This window comes from Lissotriton helveticus, chromosome 7, assembly GCF_964261635.1.
Source record: "Lissotriton helveticus chromosome 7, aLisHel1.1, whole genome shotgun sequence".
In the NCBI taxonomy this organism is placed as follows: domain Eukaryota; kingdom Metazoa; phylum Chordata; class Amphibia; order Caudata; family Salamandridae; genus Lissotriton; species Lissotriton helveticus.
The window spans coordinates 662,957,435-662,967,394 of record NC_136068.1 but is presented as its reverse complement, the minus strand read 5'-3'; positions in this window follow the sequence as shown (position 1 = coordinate 662,967,394).

Here is a 9,960-nt window from a genome sequence, read left to right as displayed (position 1 = left end):
TGTTAACATCTTTGAATCTGGTTCTGAATATGGAGACTTCTCTTCTGCAACCATCTCGACAGATGAAATTAATCGGAGTCATGTTAAATTCAATCAGGGTAAGGATTTAATTCCAGAGGAGAGGCGAACAAACCAACAACTCCATCTCCAGAATCTTTTTCAGTTGCCCCGTGGTCCAGTCAGGCAATGGTTAAAGATCCATAAATTGGAATCCAGTTATTGGTGTTCATTCTACTCATCTCATTTTTTTCTTCTATCACAGTGTTGGTTTGAGAAAGGGCTCCCGCTTGGTAAATGGTGCGAAAGTGAATTTACAATTAACAAATAATGTTTGTTTATGAACCATTAATAGAGCGTAAATAATATATTTAACCAGTATTTAACATAACAAAGTTTTTCAGGTTGATATGACTTGGCCTCAAATTCACTTCCATTTACTGTATGTTGCACATTTTGAAATTAACCTGGTTTGTCATTTCTCTAACCAGCTCGATTTAAAAATTAGCATTTTGAAAAACATAATTTATTCAGGTTGTTTTTGTTGCATGTTAAAATGAATTACTGTTCATGTTCCTACTGTCCTGGAGGACGGCACAGTGCTTGACAGTGTCTTTACAAGGCCACTTCCTTTGGTTAGTGACGGTTGTGTTTGTAATTTCAAATATGACTTTGCTTTTCCCTTGTATCAGCATACAGGATTATGCATTAGTAGTTAGAGCAAAAGCCTTTTTCCAAGTGACATGTTTTCTGTTTTACCATTGGATATTTTGATGTATCATATATTTTACACCATGCAACACGTTGATTTCTGTTTTAAAAAACTAAAACGTTGTTTTAGGGATGTTTTGCGAAGAGATGTTCCGGTTACTTAGAAGAGCTGTCTCTGCATTTGTGTGCTTTTTGTTGCAACAGTTAGTGAATTTTAGAGACCCTTGTTCTTTTCTGAAAAAATACTTCATGTCAAACCTCTTGCTAATGGATTATTTTGCAATGTGCTAAACAGTATCTGGTTCTGGATATTTAACTAGAATAGAGACGGATTCCTAAACTTATTTCCACTATTTTGCATTTTGAGAATTTGTTTACATTTTTAACTGACTTTTTGCCTCCTGTAATGATTCAACAAAGCAATTCTGTGATTCAACTATTAGTTCATGATGATGATGCATGGCACACCATGCCTACAGTAAATTAATAAGCAGGTTACACGCATACATCTAGGGAGTTCATATGCCACAAACATCTGCACTCAAATATGTTAATATTGTGATTAGTTACCTGCATATTGGCACATTCTAAAGTCTGCCCGAGAGACAGTTTTAACTCTCTCCCAAGACTCTTGCTGTTCCTAAAATAATACTTTAATATTTGCCACTGGTAGGGATTAATTGTCAGTTAAAAGTAGGTTCCACCTACAGAGAATTAAGAGACCATGAGTGTGGGTCAGCCCTTGCTTGCTTTTGGCTCTTTGGCATTAATATTTTAATTTCCATTTTATTAACAGAATAATTATCAGAAAATGTGTCAGCTCAGTTGAGTAACAGCACTTTGTCTGTGCACAGAAAAATCATATCTAATTAGCTGTCATTATGTGTTGGTTGTGGCTCTATCTATGTCATTGTTTCGATTTGAAAAGTGCATTAAACGTTTTGCTTTATAGAAGTGTTCCCTCTTATTTCCTCTATACTAAGGTCTTTGTTGACACAGTTATCATTAAGTTAATTAAGTGTGAATGCTTTTCTGTGGTGTGAAAATGTTTTGGTGGTGTGCTGGAAATCAGGACCTGTTTGCAGTGTCCCCCCACTCTTTGCCTCATTTGAGATACCTAGATGCTGGTTTTTTTACTCTGAGTGTGCCTTGGGCTCTGCTCTGGCAGGCCCAGGGCCAACGCTATGTTGAGTACACCCACTGCTTTGTTGAAAACACATGTGAAAACACACACATGCATAAGGGTACACTATGTGTTAGGGTACACCTATGATTGGCATGCCCTACCCTTAAGTACCTAGTAGGTAATAGGGCAGGGGGGCAAAAACTACCTTAAGACAGTAGTATATAACAGCGCCTGGCAGTTTAAAGGTGAGCAACCCTTTCTGCACTTGCATGTGTAAACTTCTGTGAGCCTGATGTAATTTTAAGTGCAGCCTGTGTTGCAGCACTGCTATTAAATGTAATGTGTGCCCAAACTGACACACATCTTTTGATTTTTGCACTGCACTCGATCCCATCTTTATCATTTGTTCATGGGTACCTTAGCGATTGATGGTGCGACCCAATTGAGTAAGGGCGATGGATGGGTCTCATTGATCAAGAGACATACCACCCCATTTTTGGATGACCAAATGAGAACACTTGATCTACATACCTATTTGATGGGAATCCAACACATCTCTGTACGGGTCTTACCAACAATCTCAGTAGGTCCTTCGACAGGTTTGTCCTGGCACACATTCTGATATAGAGACTTATGTAGCTCTATTAGCGCCTAACTCACTTATGTAGGAGTTTTGCAGCAGCTCGGAGTACTTGAAGCTCCGTTATAGACCCCCGGTTCTTTTGTTGTTAGGATTACAGTTAGGGGGATACGAACTGGGCAGGTCTTTAAATTTCCCTCAGACCCTTCTTCAATTGTTTGTGTTTTACGGCTATAAGAGCCACCACAACCTGTTTGCTTGCTTCTACGGAGAGATAATAAGTGATTTTTCTTAAAATCCTAAGTGCACCACAGCAGGTGGAGACGGTCCTGCTGACCTGTTTCTCGAGGGAAAGAGTGCTGTCCAGAATAACACCCAAGTTACGGGCAGAGGGGGATGGAATAGGGCACGCACCAAGGGCAACGGCCACCAGTCCATTGACCAGATCTCATGTTTGCCTCCAAAAATGAGGACCTCGGTCTTCTCCCCATTCAACTTGAGGAAGTTCTTGACCATCCAACCAGCGACCGCCTCCATACAGTTTTTAAAGTTAAGAGCTGTAATGTTCACAGATTAAGTTATGGAGACCATGATCTGAGTGTCGTCGGCGTAGGAAAGAACTTCTAGGCCAAAGGACCTTACAAGCCTGGTGAGTGGGGCCACGTAAATGTTAAACAGCATGGGGCTCAGGGAGGAGCCCTGTGGGAGCCCATACTTCACAGGCTTGATTGGCGAGATGAAGTGGCCCAGCTTTACTCTTTGCTTCTGTTGGTCAAGGAAGGATGTAAGAAGGCTGAGTGCGGGCCCAACAACTCCCAGCTTACTAAGGCGGCTAGCTAGTATGGATGTGGAGAGGGTGTCAAAAGCTGCCGTTAGATTTAGCAGCACCAGTAAGGCAGTCTGGCCACTGTCGACCTTGGCCCAAATACTGTCGACAACCACAGTAAGTGCCGATTCGGTGCTGTGTGCCATCCGAAAGCCATGCTGGGAGGGGTCCAGAGAGGTGGAACTGTCGAGAAAGGCACTCAAATGATGGTTAAGGTGTGCCTCCAGGAGCTTAGCGGGGGCAGGGAGAAGGGAGATGGGATGAACGTTTTTAAGGGTCCCGGGGTCCAGAGTAGGCTTTTTCAGAAGGGGCTTGACAATGGCCATTTTCCACATCAAGGGATAAACCCCTTCTGAAATAGCCAAATTCATTACCTCTACGAGGGGGGCAGAATTACCTGCCTGGTGTTAGGTGCACTTATAAAGTAAGAATTTACCATATTCTTGCATATTAGGCATCACCAGAGTCTCCCATTAGGTCTCCCTAGGGCTGGGGGTAAGGAGGGCCCTTATAAAAAGATGTTCTTTATGCTTTGATGATAGAGAAATTGTTCATTTCACTCCCCCCATTGTAGTAAAGTGCTTCCCAAAATCAATATTGTTGCTAGGGACACTGTGGAGTGAGGCTGTACACTTTTTTGCATATCATATTCAGGACCCCTAAAGTTTCCTTTAGGTGTCCCAGGCGTGCGGGGTCGTGTAAGTATAAGCAGGGCCATATAGCATGTGTTTTATATGCCCTGATGATGGAGAAATTGCACGTTACAGTTTCCACATTGTAGATGCCTAGCCCCATAGGATAACTTGTGCAATAGTTTATGAATGCATACATATCGCTTGGAATGAAATAACATACCGTTCAAGGACTTAGGAGAATGGGATTGATAAATCCAACAATCTGCCATTGTTTAATTTATCCTACAGTATACAGACTTTCTTGTCATTAAGCTAAAATTCAGCCTTTCTGCCCTTTTCCTTGATAGGTCAGAGTTAACAGGATTAGCCAGGCTGCTTTGATGAAGTGATAAGTGGCTCAACCAGGGAGAGGCTATCTGGTAGAGAGAGCTCTGCTACACAGGAATGCCAGAGAAGGTGGGGGGGGTAGTAAATCATGATCTTCAAACAGAAAACAGTACTGGCAGGGAATGCCAGTTCCATCTACCCAACAGTCCCTCTGAACCAGCCTGGTGGCAGGCTTAAGGCAGGAATTTGCAGATGTTGGAGGGAGGAGAGCTATGGAAATAAGCCATACTAAAGGTTGGTTTAACTAGTTTTTCCTCCTCTGCTAAGAATCCCGCCATACTGAATTTTGGAGGAATAGGGATTTCTGGGATGATGCCACACTTTGGAAGAAGTGCTAATGCTATAGGGTGTTACCCTGCATCTAATTGGACAGAAGTGCTCTCCTGCTTGACCACAGAGAACAATGAATAAATATGCGAGGGGAGCAGAGCCTCTCATGTCTGCTACTTGAAACGAAGAGAATAGAAGGCCAAGCTGGACACTTGATTTTCACCATCACAGTCTGACTGACTGCATCTGCTGCATTATCTGGAACTACAGCCCTTTGGATGTATTTTGCTTCATGAGGAATAAAGAGTAAACTTGATGCAAGCTACAGGTTAACAGAGCTCACCTGGATCTTCAACACCAAGAATCCCTTGCCTGGAGTGTGTCCAGTGTATTTGTAAGGGTTTTGTCCAGATGCATTGTAGGAATTGCGGTCTCAACCTTTCAAGGACCACCTTGGACCTTTGAATTGTGTTTTGGACACTTTAGACGTCAAGAGGAACTTCAGGAATAAATTCTAATTTTGGAGCAACTTTAAGAAAAAGGTCAATTAGGGGACCAACTCCAGTGCAAGAGCCAAGCAGGCCATCTTCAAATGCAAGTTGGCCTGAACTGCTTGTAAGTCCCAATGAAAAGGTCTGGAGGTCAAAATTCTAGAGTTTGACTATGAGCTCCCTGTAAAGCAGGTCAGCAAACTCTCCCTGAATCCGGACTGGCAATAAGCATCAAGGGAAAATGGCAGAAAAAGCACCAAAGGTAACATTTTGGCAGAGCAGGGTTTCATTGTTGTCATCCTAAAACTTTGACTATGTCCCGGTCAAGCATGACATGATGTCCCAAAGTGGACCTATAGGTTTCTAAGTGCTTTATCGTGTTAAATCTTTTTAAAAATTCATAACGCCGGTACCCTACATTGGATTTCTGTCATTTTGGTGTCATTGTAAAGATTAAAATATTTCCTATTTTTATACATTGTTGTTGGAATTGTATTGTGTGCTGTGTCTTAATTATTTACTGAATTGGTGTTTTTAAATGCTTTACATTCCTTTTTCCTAAGTTAAGCCTGCCTGCTTGCAGCCAAGCTACCAAAGGTGGAGCTTGGGAATAACTTATTGAGACCTATGCTGAACCCTCGACCATGTTAGTGGCCTTATTGCAAATGGTAGATGCATATTTACCACTACTAAATAAGCCACTTTTCAACATTTCCTTCACTAAAAAGTTCACAAAATCCACCCAGGACCATGTGCTCACTTTTGTGGTGTTTCTTTAGCTTGCTGGTAGTTTTCATTGAATTATTGGTACGTAAGGCATGCCTGACTGAGAAGACTTTCTTAATAATATTTCCCTGTTTTTCTTTTCAATATCCCTTAATGTAAATTACATTTTGTTTTGTATGGCAGACCTTTATTTGCCTGTGAGCTGCAACAGGTATTCATCTGGTTTTCAGCATATAAGAAACCCTTTCACACTAAACAAATATATTATTACTTAACTGCTTTCTTTTAATTAAATATTGAGCTCTGAAACACTGTTTGTTGAATACGTGCCAGGCCTTACATTTTTCCAAACAAAATTGTCTTTAATATTATTTCTACTTCACATAATTCTTTAGCAGAAGTTTTTAATAATGGTAACTAATTTAAAGTATTTCTATTGGTGCAAATCGAGATGGGGGAAGGACGATAAAGTTCCCATATAAAGAACAGTGGTCGTAAAGTACGTAGATCTTGTTGAAAATCCAAATAGTGTTTTTCTACCTTTAAGTAAAGGCTACAGTTTCCACCATGTCCAATTTGAAGATCCATATGAAAATGTTTTCCAATACTTTGAATTACTTCAGTTCCCATAGAGTTTGACTTAACATATAGAACAACATCCTAACCAAGGCCCAGTTTGGTTTTAGAAGGGGTATTGGGACAGTGGAACAATGTGTGAACCTTGACTTATTGGTAAGAATATATTCTCTAGCCAAGGAAGGGGTTTTACATCTCTGTTTTTTTTACCCAACCAGCGCCGTTGACCTGGTTAACCATGCCAAACTATGGAAAACGTTGGATGAGTTATGTGCCCCCAATGACATTGTTATTTATCTATCCCAGATTTATACCCTTTTAACATCTAGAGTGCGGTTTGGTAAAAAGGGTGAATGTACCCCACATTTTAGGGTAACCCGCGGGATACGACATGGCTGCATTTTAGCTCCTCTTTTATTTTCATTATATATAAATAATGTTGACTCCTTTTTACAAAACTTAAAGGTAGGATCGGTGCCCGTCCCACCCCATTACTATAATACGTGGACAACGCTGTCCTGTCCTCAAGGACAGTGAATGGCCTGAAATGTCTAATAGAAAAATGTACGCATTTCATGACTGAAAAAGATCTACAGTTGCATCTTTCAAACACATTTGTATGAAGGTGTGATGAATAGACAGCATCATGTGGGCGGCACTATAATTAATAGAGTATCAAGTTTTACATACTTGGGCATACTATTCAGTAGGAATGGTACCTGGGGTTCACATATAGAATTATCTAATCCAAAATGTCTACGAACAATCAAGGGCATATTTAGATTTTCCACAAAAATAGGAAATAAACCAATAAGGGAAATCCTTGCCCTATATAGATGTAAATCCATCACAACCGCATGCTTCGGGCCAGCCAAATTGGGTAGGGCCAAAACTACCACTTTACAAACCCAAGAGAATACGTTCTTTAAATGTTTTTGGCAGTCCCAAGCTCCACAGCTAATTATATAGTCCATAAAGAATTGTCCACTCCTTACATTCGTGATCTTACATGTATAGCAGGACTTACCCTATGGCATGGGATATGGATGAAAGAAGCGACAAAGTTTACCAAGGACCTAATTATGGATTGTTTGGCCCTTGACAATAGTAGGAAAATACCTTGGCTAGAGTATATCTACAAACTCTTAAAAGGTTGCAAGGTAGCTCTAGACCAAAAAGAGCCTTCATCTATACAGGGTTACAGTAAAAAAGAGCTGAAAACACTGTTTATGGCTTCTATGGAATCGGTGCGAGAGGCAGAAGCAGAAGCAAGCTCAAAACGAAGTATTACCTCTTGCTGTGAGCGCCCTTTTTCTATGACTACACAACCATATCTGATTATGGTAAGGAATACTCAGCAAAGGTTTATTTAATGAGGCTCAGGCTTAGCCCCCTACATTATTTAATTGCATTCCCCAGATTGGGAAAGTGGTGTCATATTCTCCCGAATTGTCCATGTGATGGAAAATCTCGCCAGTCCACACTGCATTTTGTAAAATTCCCTAACTTATACATGGAAATTCGTAAATTATTACTAAAACCACTTTTTTTAGCTAATAACTTTTATCACTATAAATAAGCTTTTACTTTTCTCGGTAGTCTGGAAAGCGTGAAAATTACAAATGCAGTTATTAGTTTTATACAAATATTTATCAGGAAAACAAAGGATTACTCCAATTTAGACGCATTAACTTATGAACAACCTAATGAATGACCTTGGAGTTGAAATGCTCTCCTAACTCTGATGTACATTACCATCTTGTACTCCACGCACTTAGGCGAATCCTCTCTAGCAAACGATGGGCCATATTATCAAGAAAGGGCGATACATTATCGCCGCTTTTATCATCAGGAAACTGCCGATAAAGCGGCGATAATGGGCTTGATAATACGCCCTTGTGAATTCCCATAGAAGCCCAGGTTCTGGTGTTTACCTGGGCTTCTATGGGAATTCACAAGGGCATATTATCAAGCCCATTATCGCTGCTTTATCGGCAGTTTCCTGCAGATAAAAGCGGCGATAATGTATCGCCTTTTCTTAATAATATGACCCGATGATCGTACTATGAAAGTTGAATATTTTTCTTCTAATGTTTATGTAAGGCACTATTTTGCACTTTATGGAAATGCACTCTGCCTATATGAATATGTAATTTGTTGTTTTAAAATTTAGTTTTTATAAATAGTTTTAAAAAGGCTCTTATCATCCGAAGCTATGATTGACTAATTATCCTGCACTATGAACTAAAAATTTACTGTGTATATGAATGTAAAACATATTTGCATCAGCACAAATTTTAATGTTTTTATAATGTAAATTGTTTTTTGTGATTAGAATGCTTCTATGGTCATATACCATGTTCCGAATAAAGCTATTTTGACTTGACTTGACTTGAATTAAAATATATATCTTTTTGATGAATTATGATAGGAACGGACCCAATGTTTTCCTTTTCAGTAGTGGGTCTCTTTTTTAAAATAATAATTGTATCAGTAGATTTATACACATTTGATAATGTTACTGTTATTATTAATAAAATGTGTAAAGCGCATGTAAACCAAAGTTTTTGGGGAGCTAAATGAAATAGACAATTTTAAGTTTACCTCAAGAGGAAAGGAGGAAACACTTGGAGCAATTTAGAGAACAACCATGTTTTAAGATGTAATTTGTTAAGTCAGTTGTGATATATGGCATGTTACTAGCAACAGTATTGCTCACTATTTGAAACTGTTTACAAAAACATGTATGTTTGCACCAACCGGTTGCTTCAGTTTACACATTAGTCCAGGCGAAGTACTTGTGAAAACGTAACTGTGTTGGACTTTACCTAAATCTATATAAACATTGGTAAAGCTCACGTTCAACCCGAAGGGCATCTCGGAGTGGGTGATAGATGAGTATTGATACTTTCCAAAATGGCTTGCTCCATCATCCGCTGAATGCTTGACTTTCAATAGCAGCTTTCTGTCAGGATGCTTCGTCTTGTTTTACTTTGCAAGCAGACATGTTTACAAGTGCGGCTGTACTTTTATGCTGTTGTTCAGCCTATTTTTAGAACCCATGTTACTTTTTCCCGGTCTAATTCTTCGTCCTGTTCTTATTCCTCTGGTAACAGCTGGATGGTTGGAATTTCTTGGCAATAATATGGCGTTGTACATGCTTTCACCTTGCTGTCTACAGATATAATGTAACAATTAGAAGTCATGCAGTTGCTATCATAGTGCACACTTTGTAAAAACATATTGTATTCGTATGATGTGCTACATTTTGTCATGATCAAAAGATTTTGATTTGAATATCTAGAGTTTGATGAAAATAGGTGTGGTTAATGTCATTCTTTTTGCATGGTACGGAGACAGTTTAAGCAGTGCCTCTTTTAAGTTTGCTGTGTTAATACACACGTGATAAAAGTGCCTCATCTCGTTTTAGGCACTGTTTATTTTATCCTGAATTCATCTGCTTTATGCCAAGGTCACTATGTTAATCGCTTCACTTTAAGACCTATAACATAATGTTTGTTTTATTTGGCAGTTTGTATGACATTACTTTAACTAACGTATTTACTGATAAACAGTGTGAAGGCCAGTCCTATTGGCTGTGTGGTGCTGGTCGAATGTGTTTCCTGGTGTGCAAT